This window comes from Zingiber officinale, chromosome 8B (genome assembly GCF_018446385.1).
Source record: "Zingiber officinale cultivar Zhangliang chromosome 8B, Zo_v1.1, whole genome shotgun sequence".
Lineage (NCBI taxonomy): Eukaryota > Viridiplantae > Streptophyta > Magnoliopsida > Zingiberales > Zingiberaceae > Zingiber > Zingiber officinale.
The window spans coordinates 43,964,273-43,974,500 of NC_056001.1; the positions used below are offsets into that span (position 1 = coordinate 43,964,273).

Below are 10,228 nucleotides of genomic sequence, written 5' to 3' on the forward strand. Positions count from 1 at the left end.
AGAATTAATTGTCATTCGGGAAAAATCAGTGGGAAGATTTAGTCGAAGAAGGATGATGTAAAATCATGCTGGAAAAAGAAATCAATATTCTTTGAACTTCAATATTGGAAACATCTATACGCTTGACATGTTCTTGATGTGATGCACATTGAAAAGAACGTCAGTGAAAGTCTCCTCAGTACGTTACTTGACATTCCAGGAAAAACAAAGGATGGAGTAGCAGTGAGATTAGACCTTTTGGAAATGAATGTGAGGATAGATTTGGCACCAAGGATGGGGGAGAAGAGAACGTTTTTGCCAGTAGCTTGTTATACACTTAGTAAGGATGAGAAAAAAAAGATTTTGAATTCTTTGTTTAGAATACAATTTCCGACATGTTACTCATCCAATGTTAAAAATCTTGTGTCGATGAAAGATTTGAAACTTGTTGGCCTTAAGTCACATGACTACCATACTTTAATGCAACAATTACTTCCAGTGGCCATCCGTGGTGTCTTGCCCAAACATGTCAGACAGACTATCACTCGCTTGTGTTTCTTCTTCATGGGTTATGTAATAAAGTGATAGATGTCTCAAAGTTGGATGATATGCAAAGAGAGATTGTGACGATATTGTGTTTACTTGAAAAGTATTTCCCCCCATCATTTTTTGATATAATGATTGATTTAACTGTTCATCTTGTGCGAGAGGTGAAATTATGTGGACCGGTTTGGTATAGGTACATGTACCCATTTGAAAGATACATGAAGATTTTGAAAGGTTATGTGCGAAATCGCAATCGTCCTTGAGGGTGTATAGCCGAATGTTATATTGCTGAAGAGACTATTGAATTTTGCTCAGATTATCTTTGTAATGTGCACACAATTGGGATCCCATCAAGTCATCGACAAATAGAACTTACTAAGCCATTATCGTGTGCTGTGGTGCACTCTGTTAGTTACGATGAGTTGCAGCAAGCACATCGTTACGTATTAGCAAATGATACTGAGATTGATCCCTATATCGAGTAATTTCTCTAACTTAATACTTTCATGTCGTTAGCTTATATTCTATTTAAAATTATTTATTGCTAATAATTTGATTAGGGAACATATGACGTATTTGAATGCAAGATTTCCTTATAGGGCTAAGTCCAAGAAGTGGTTACAAGATGAGCATAACCGAACGTTTACTACTTGGTTACATGATCATGTAAGTTCCTTTAGTATTATGTATTGACATACATTCATTATCATATTTATGCATAATTAAATATTTATCACATAAAAAATATAGGTTGCACGTGTAGTTGACCATTCCACTCATGAAGTATCAGAAAGATTGAAGTGGATAGCGCGCGGATCCAATAAGCAAGTCTTAAAGTACTCTAGTTATTTGATTGATGGGGCTACTTATGCTACAAAAGAGCGTGATGATATACGAGTTATACAAAACTCTGTAGTCAGCTTAGTCGCAAAGACAATGCAAGTTGCTAGTGCAAAGGATAAAAAACCTATTATGTCAGATATGGTTTTTTATGGGGTTACAGAAGAAATATGGGCAGTTGATTATCACAAATTTAAAATTCCAATGTTCAAATGTAATTGGGTGGAGAATAATAACAGTATTAAAGTAGATGATCTTGGTTTCACATTGGTAAACCTCAATCGAATTGGATTCAAATCTGACTCTTTTATCTTGGCTAGTCAAGCAAAGCAAGTATTTTATATTGAAGATCCTGAAGATCCTTTATGGAGTGTTGTACTTGCAACTCCAAGTAGATAGTACTTTGAATATATAATGGTAAAGAGTTTGAAGAAACTGCAATCTTCTATCAATGTTTTAGCAGAGGGTTACCATCAATGGATGTTGACGGAGAAGATGATAATGAACCACCATGCATTCGGGATGACTGTGATGGGAATTGGGTTGACAATATTTAATTGCTAAATTCTTTTTGCTTTTCAAGATGAGTTTGTAAACAATTTAAATTGATATGTTATTTACCTTTGAAGATTGATATATTGTGGACAATATTGATATGTTGTGGTGCTTTTTTTATCAGTTTGCTGTTAGTTTATCACTTTGCTATCTATTTAATACGTTGTTGTCATGTTGCTATCAGTTAATATCACTTGCTGTCAGTAATTGATATGCTGTGAGTTTTTTTAATCATGTTGTTGTTAGTTTTTATCACTTTGTTGTCAGTTCACTTTTTCTGTGAACTTTTTTCATGTTACTGTGAGTTTTGTTTATCATGTTGCTATTATATCACTTGGTATTTAGAAAGCTTATATATCATATTGCTGTGATCAATAGAAGGTGTGTGGACTCTATGGAAGACTATAGAAAGCTTGAGAAAAAGGTAAGGGTAAGGAAAAAATTGCAACTCCTGCCACTGTCGAGAGTTGGGATGGTAACACAGAGGATTCTACAAACACCCAAACCACAAGAATATCTAGAGGTCGTACACACCTAGATAAGCTAGCTAAGCAATGGGTTCAAGGAGTTAGAATGGATGTTGCATTCAAGAAACTTGGAAAGCCAATAGGAGAAGCAGCTGTTGCAATGCAAAGTTATATTGGTGTGCTTGCTCGAGAAAAGGTTAAAATTACTTACAAGACTTGGAAATATGTTCCAAGTGATGTTAAAGAACTGATATGGGAATAAGTTAATGTAAGTAAATTTGCATGTTTTAACAATTATTATGGCATTTATTGTTCGTGTTAATCTTTTTAACGTATTTCCACTTTTGTGATTTACAGTTTGACGTACAATGTTGACACAAAGTGGAAGAAAGGTTGTTTGAAATATGTAAATAATAAGTGGCGTCAATACAAAACTCATTTCACTAAGACATTCATTTTAAGTAAGCTTGATAAACCAGAGGAGTTGGATGAGCCACCTACTAGCTATGGTATTACAAGAGATACGTGAAGGTCGTTTGTGATTAGTCGCATGTCTGAATATTTCATTATAAGATTCTTAATTTATTTATTTTTAATTAATTTATTTATATTCAAGTTTGAAATAACTAGAAACTAAGTTATCAACAAAAAGAGAGAAGAAAACAACACATATATCCTCATCGACTTTCACGTAAAGGATATGCACGATTTGCAGAAGAAATAGTAAGTATTTTTTTAGCATAGTTCCTTATGAACCCTTCAATTTATTCACGTAAAATTATTTCACATATGGTATTGAAATTTTCTTATTGTAGGCAACAGAATTATGTGATGATGATGACATTAATAGAGCTATTTTGTGGAAGAAAGGATGAGTCACCAAAGAAGGTGACTTTAAAGGAAAGGACTTGATGAAAAAAGTACATCAGATTGTAAGCGAAATAACAATACATAAAAGCAACAATTTTATTGAAATGATAACTTTTTTGATAATAATGCTTTTTAATGTGCATGACAGGATGATTATATACAACAAAAGAGGGAGGGTAAGCTGAAAATTGAAGGTACCAAAGAGGATATACTTACAAAGCACTTGAGACTGGAGAATATAATGGTCGTGTGAGGGGTATTGGAGGTCATATCACTCCAACAATATATTTCGATTTTGGTAGAAGATGGAAGTGTGCTGATGTTGCCTAAGAAGTAATCATTGAGCATAAAAGGGAGCTGATGGAGGCCAGGAAGAAAATTTTAGAACAAGATGCACGTATACAAAACCTTGAAGTAATTGTGTATAAAAAGGGTGCAAGCAACATTTTGATTGATGACAAAGGCAGTTGCTCAGTGAAGTTGCATCCTATGATTGAAGATGACATGAAGATCGATGATGATGCCCCACAGATTTTGTGTCAAGATAATGCTTTACAGGTATAACACTAGTTGTAGTTATATTAATTGTGACCTGTAGATTTTGTGACCTGCAACTTTTGTATTTTAGGGTAAACCAGTTGCATTGACATTGTAATCTAGCACAAATATTGTTGCACATGGTACAATTGTTAGTGTCAATGGACTTGATAAAAAACTTCATGGTGTTCCATTTCCCAATAATTGTATGTGAGTCTCCATTGATGAAGCAGTGGAAAAATCAACACCTTTGCCATATCCAATTCCAAGTGAGTTTGAAGTAATTGGTGATGCTGTAGGAACCCATGTAGCTTGGCCAAAACACTTGATAGTGACGCAAGATGAGGTATTTCTTATATTATATTTTAAATTAAAATTTAACTTTTTTTATTAATCATCCTATCTAACTTGTTTACATTTGAAATTATTAGAAGCCTCGAAAGAAGAACTTTGAACAACCAAAAAAGAAACATACTTTGTCAACAAGTGTCCCAAGATCCGTACATATGTTATATTGTTATAGTAAGCGTGCTTTAGATGATGGCAGATATATATCAGTGAGTTTAGATAATGATGTGTTTGACGATGATTATGAACTTCTTCTGCACCTTGAGGACATCATTCCTTTGTATCATTTGGAGCCACTTTCACAATTGTGTAGTTGGCTACATATGGTAAGTGATTAGATTTAGCAATTTATGCTCATACTAAGATAGTGACTGTTATCATGATGTGCTTGCAACAGCAGACATCTTTATAAAAAAATGTTGAAAGATAATAAGAAAGATAAATTCAGATTTGTGAATCCACACAATATCCCACATATGGCAAACACTACACACGACAAAAAAGGTAAGTTTGAAAGGCTGAACCAAAGGGCAAGTCATTTAGCATGCAGGCTGAGTGGTGCATTAGTAGATCAACTAGTATTGGTGCCATGTAATATTGGGTAAGTAAAAATTAAAACATCACTTTCAATTGCTACCTTTCGATAATTTATTGAATTGTATGCACTAATTATGTGTTTGTGCATAGTTTCCATTGGATTCTCATCGTCATTGACCCTTACAATGAAGTTATTTATTTGTTGGATTCCCTAAGCAACCACATTCGTGATGAGGATTGGAAATATGTGGTGGAAATGTGAGTTCATATTTCTTGTTTATTAAGAATGTATTTTACTCAATAAAAAATTGATATAAAAAATCATTAACGTATGAAGGGCCTTAAGATTATTTAATTCAAACAAAGGAAGGAAAGGTAGAAAAAAGGCTATGTGGGAAGTAGTAAAGGTATGTGTAATTATATATAACATATATTTTAATGTGTATATTTATCATTAATAACTTGTTTCTAATTACCATATGCTCCTCAACAACAAGATGCTAAACAATGTGGTTATTATGTGATGAGATTTATGAGACAAATTATTGAAGAAGTTGAAATTATCGAGAGAGATTCACTACGATCAAGTAATGTTATCTTGCTTATTTTAAATTATTTGAAATAAACTATTTAAAATTTGCAAAGTCAGTTTTGATTGTTTTTTCATTAACATAATATGTGTGTTCACAGTTCACACAAGCAGAGTACTCTCGGGAAGCAATTGATGAGGTGCGTTCAGAGTTGCAGAATATATACAAGATCATATATATTTATGAGTAGGTGTGTTTAAGTTTATGCAAGTTCATTATCTTGTTTTAGCTAAAATGAACAAAATTGCTTAAGTGATTTTATAATGATCTGTTTATCATTGAGTGTTGTGTTTTGTCTTTAGTTTTATTTTCTTCGAAGTTAAGAGGAGTCATACATTTCATACATTAATTGGAAGTGATCTATTTATCGTTGAGTGTTGTGTTTTGTCTTTAGTTTTATTTTCTTCGAAGTTAAGAGGAGTCATACATTTCATACATTATTTGGAAGTGATCTGTTTATCATTTTTCTTTCAGATCTAATGACTTATTTTGTTTGAATTACTTATTTCATATATCTAGTCTTTGCCTTTTGAAGTTGGAAATTGTGATACGGGATCATAGGAAAAAAAGAACCTATGTCATTATATGAACCCATTTTCATTGTTGGTCTTCATTCAAAAGTTGAAGATGGTAGTCAGAGGTGGCAAAATCTTGGATCGTGGATCTTGGAAAACATCAATATCATGGGTGTATGCCTACTTTGAAACCTCTCGTCTGCTTTATTCACTGTGGCATTGCCTACTTTTAATTTCTGATTAGCATCTTATTTTAGTTTGTAGGCATTTATTAGTACATGCTTGCTCCATCTTTGTTCTAGTGATATTATGATGCTTAACTCTTCTAAACTGCATTTTTTTATCAATACTTTTGTACTTCATGTTCTAACGTTTTAACTTAAAAGTGTCAGATCAAGGTCCTTTTTCAGAAATTGTTTCCATTGCTTATCCTTGCCCTTTTTTCCTTAATGGTACTTCACTTTCACCTTATATTCCCATAAGCAATCTCTAGCACATTAGATAGCTGTAATAAGTTACTTTCTGTTCTTTAAGATGGTTAACATTTCAATTATAAATTTGTTGATAGTGGAGCATGGATTTCAAGTAGCTGTACATTGCAATCCTCTCTAAGTAGCTGTACATTGCAATCCTCTCTTATTTTTTTAATGTCGGATTTATATCCTATTAATGCTGTTAGTGAGATTTTTGACTCATACATTTTAGATATCTGTGGAATACTACTGCTCGCATGCTTGTTCAAATTGGGACTGCAGATTCTTTTTAGGTAAACATAAAAGGTTTATTTATAATATTTATATATAACAGTAAATGGAAAACATCAAAAAATTGACAATAGCATGCAAACTATTTCCATCAAAAAATTGACAATAGCATGCAAACTAGCTAGATGTTAGAAGCTGTTGAACTGGGCATCCTCTAAATGAAAGTAGTGGATTATCCAGTAGGTTGGAAATATAAATTGACAATTGTATTGGTAATATAATTGATTTTTACTATTTCTACTTATTTATGTAGCATTTGTTTTTTCTCTCCAACAAGACTAGATGTATTGCTGGTTTCTGGCAACAAGTAGACATGTAGTTAAAACAACAATCTCCGTTTATGAGCAATGAGTATTGGTTTATTTATAGACAATAGTTAGTAGAAGTAATTATTTGGTTCAAACTGTTGATTAATTTTTTGTTTATATTTCAGGACAACTGTTCAATTTGTTCGGAGCTCACAAAGATCCTAGACAAACTGTTGACAAATTGTTGTCCTAGTCTGAAGCTGACAATCATTTTTGAGTGTAGCTAGTAGAAGTAAACAAATTGTTGGCTTTGAGGTTAATTAACTATTTTGTGCTCTTTTGTTTTAAATTTGAATGTCACTATCTACTTTGAAATAGCTAGGTTTTAATTTGATATTTGCTTCTCCTGTAAATACTAATATCTACTTTGTAGTGAATTCTATTGTTGTAGTTGAATTCTATTATTTTGGTATAAGTTTGAAATCATTAGCCGAGCTGATTAATTGCTAGTATATATCAAATTCAAATCTGGACATGGTAAAAGAAAAAAAAAGTTTTGTAAATATCAAAAAATTGATTTTGTAAATAGATTTTTTTTACTTTTTTTTTTTAATTTTAAAAAGACAACGCTTTTAAAGTGTTGCAAAAGTGTTATCTATGCAAAAAAACAACAACGCTTTAAAAGCGTTGCAATAGTGTTATCTTTGCAAAAAAATGATAACGTTTTTAAAACGTTGTAAAAGTGTTGTCTTTGTTATCAACGACAACGCTTTTAAAACGTTGCAAAAAACATTGTCTTTGTGAAAAACGACAACGCTTTTAAAGCGTTGTTGTTGAGCGGACTTTTAACAACAGTGCTTTTAACAACACTTTTTCAGATATATCGACAACGCTTTAAAAGCGTTGTCTATTAGCTTTTTTTCTTGTAATGGGGGTTCCCATCCATAAGCGGAGGTATGCACAACTTTACTATTTGACACGCTCTTTGTTACAACATACTTATTATTCTTCATTGTGCCAAAAACTGACTTGAGTATCGGAGGACCAACGCCAAGAACCCCTTCCTGACTCGGCACTGATATCTTTGGTGTTGCAGGACCGCGCAGAGTCACTATTTAGTCAACCCTATAGCCACATCCCCTAGTTTACCATCTTCTCCGCCAGAGCCGACCTAGGGGTTGTCAAGGTAGGGCCAGTGCACAGGGTGTAGGATCAAAAAGAATTTAGATATCTCCCAAATGATATGATATTGTCCACTTTGGGCCTAAACCCTCATGGTTTTGTTCTTGGGTTCTACTCAAAAGACCTCATACAAATGGAGATATTTTTCTCTTTATAAACCCATGATCTTTCCCATGTGTTTTTAATGTGGGACTATATTTACAACCTTGCAACACCAACAATCCCCTCCTCAAACAAAGGATCACATGCTTCCCATGTCCGATCCTTGACCCACCAAGTCTACCCACCAAGTCTTTCTGCCCCTTGGTCCACCCGACCTACTAGGACTTCCTGCCTGGTGTCTGGTCCTCTTGATCCGAACATAGGAGCCTCCACTTTCTTTGTTCGAGGTCAATATTGTACCCACATGGCTCAATCAAACCATAGTTCTTGTACACTTTCGGTGGTTAAACCTTTTGGCAGTCCAGGCTCTGATACCAATTGTAGGATCAAAAAGAATTTAGATATATCATCTCCACAATGATATGATATTGTCTACTTTGAGCCTAAGCCCTCATGGTTTTGCTCTTGGGTTCTACCCAAAAGGCCCCATACCAATGGAGATATTATTCTCTTTATAAACTCATGATGTTTCCCATGTGTTTTGAATGTGGGACTATATTTGCAACCTTGCAACACCAACATAGGGCTCCACCTCAAGCAGGCCCTTTTTTTTTGTAAAAAATTATATATATATATATATATATATATATAAAGTAAAAGCTAATAAAATATATTCATTAGAAAAAAATTTAAAAGATATAATTATAAATTTTAAAATATTATGGATTTTTTTTGTAAAGGTACCCCCTAGAAAAGAGAAAAATTCGCACGAGAGTAGACGAATTTTTTCCTATTTCTATTTCTCTAAACCTTAATTAATCCTGTCAAAAAATGGGAAGATGGCTAGCAGGGGATGTGGTTGCTGCATTGACTGAATGTAGACTCCGCTCCGCTCTACAACATAAGAAATGTTAGTGTCGAGCCAAGGAAGGGGTCCCCAGCATTGGCCCACCGACGCTCAAGTCAGTCACCGAAATAGTAGAAGATAGTGGAGCAACGATGAGTGCAAGCATGAATAGTGAATAACGCGTACTTCCATTGGTGCATGAACCCCTCTTTATATAACGCCCTAGTGGATGATGTGCACACTCCTCAAGGCATGTGCATGTTCTCCAATTTGTCCTATGAAAGGACATGTCAAAAAAGTGTCTCTGACACCATACCTTAATAGGGCATGCATATCCCTAACAAGACAATAGAAGCTTCCGTCGTACGATCCGCATGTTGACCATGTCTTGTGTCAGCGACACTATCTCTCTGAAGGATATTCAGAGATACATCAATCATCCCTCTGCTCGACTGAGATGGATAGCCGCTTAGCTGGGATCTCCTCCGCTCGAACAGACTCGGCTGCTCTTCCCTGCGGTGACTCGACTCAATAGCTTGTTTCCACCTGACCGGGCTAATTTTCTGGTCATCCCAACGTTCCTTATGCTCCGTGATGAACGCCTGATGATCTTAGCTGTACAAGTGTTCTATTTGGACCAGCCTTTGTTGATCGGGCGCTTCATGCCTTATCGACCACTACAGGAGAGCTCCGCTCGTCGCCCACCCTCCCTCCCGTTGATTTTCTGCGTTGACCTCCTTAACTTTGACCTCCACGTCGGCTGCTATCTCCGTACGTCCTTTGACCCATACTTAATGGGCCCCCTTTTATCACTACATCACAAGCCTTCCTCTCAAGTCTAGTTGAAGGAGGTTGCAAGTCCGACTGACTGGATAAGTAGCGTCTTTGGTGACCTCCACGTCCGATCGAACCTTCTTTATTCTCGAGCTCCTGATCAGATCACATAATCTTCGTTGTTCAGCTTCACTTTGCTGACCTGGGTGTGTAGCTGCTGCTTGAATGATACCTAATCAGGCTGGTGGTGGATCGACTGCTCGACTATATCATAGTCAGATATCTGTGCCGATCGGGATGGTTGACGACAACACTTAGCAAATTTTTCCCGTTCGACCAAACTTCCCGACAGCTGGTAGATGGAAGTGATGAAACCTCCATCACTGAGTAGATACCAAAGTCGGTCGAACTATCTCCAGGCAGCCGCTAGTTTAGCCAGTCAAAAGTATCACATCCACCCACTGCTTTTGGAGAGCATCTTATACGTGTTTGGACTGAACCCGATCCAAACGCGGCTGCCATCCAGC

At 35.3% G+C, this 10,228-nt stretch overlaps 2 long non-coding RNA genes across 3 annotated transcripts; both read left to right on the forward strand.

Annotated features, from left to right (window-relative positions):
* The first annotated feature begins 2,302 nt into the window (after nucleotides 1–2,302).
* LOC122015092 lies at nucleotides 2,303–3,879 on the forward strand. Its single transcript, XR_006120828.1, has 4 exons — nucleotides 2,303–2,655; nucleotides 2,745–3,110; nucleotides 3,203–3,319; nucleotides 3,406–3,879. It is a non-coding gene; the product is annotated as an uncharacterized LOC122015092 (long non-coding RNA).
* Nucleotides 3,880–4,551: 672 nt separating this feature from the next.
* On the forward strand, nucleotides 4,552–7,191 carry LOC122017763. Of its 2 annotated transcripts, XR_006121450.1 has the most exons (7): nucleotides 4,552–4,743; nucleotides 4,830–4,937; nucleotides 5,017–5,086; nucleotides 5,177–5,266; nucleotides 5,370–5,459; nucleotides 6,490–6,550; nucleotides 6,982–7,191. It is a non-coding gene; the product is annotated as an uncharacterized LOC122017763 (long non-coding RNA). The 2 variants fall into 2 exon arrangements; XR_006121449.1 differs by having other exon boundaries at nucleotides 4,552–4,937.
* Nucleotides 7,192–10,228: the final 3,037 nt, after the last annotated feature.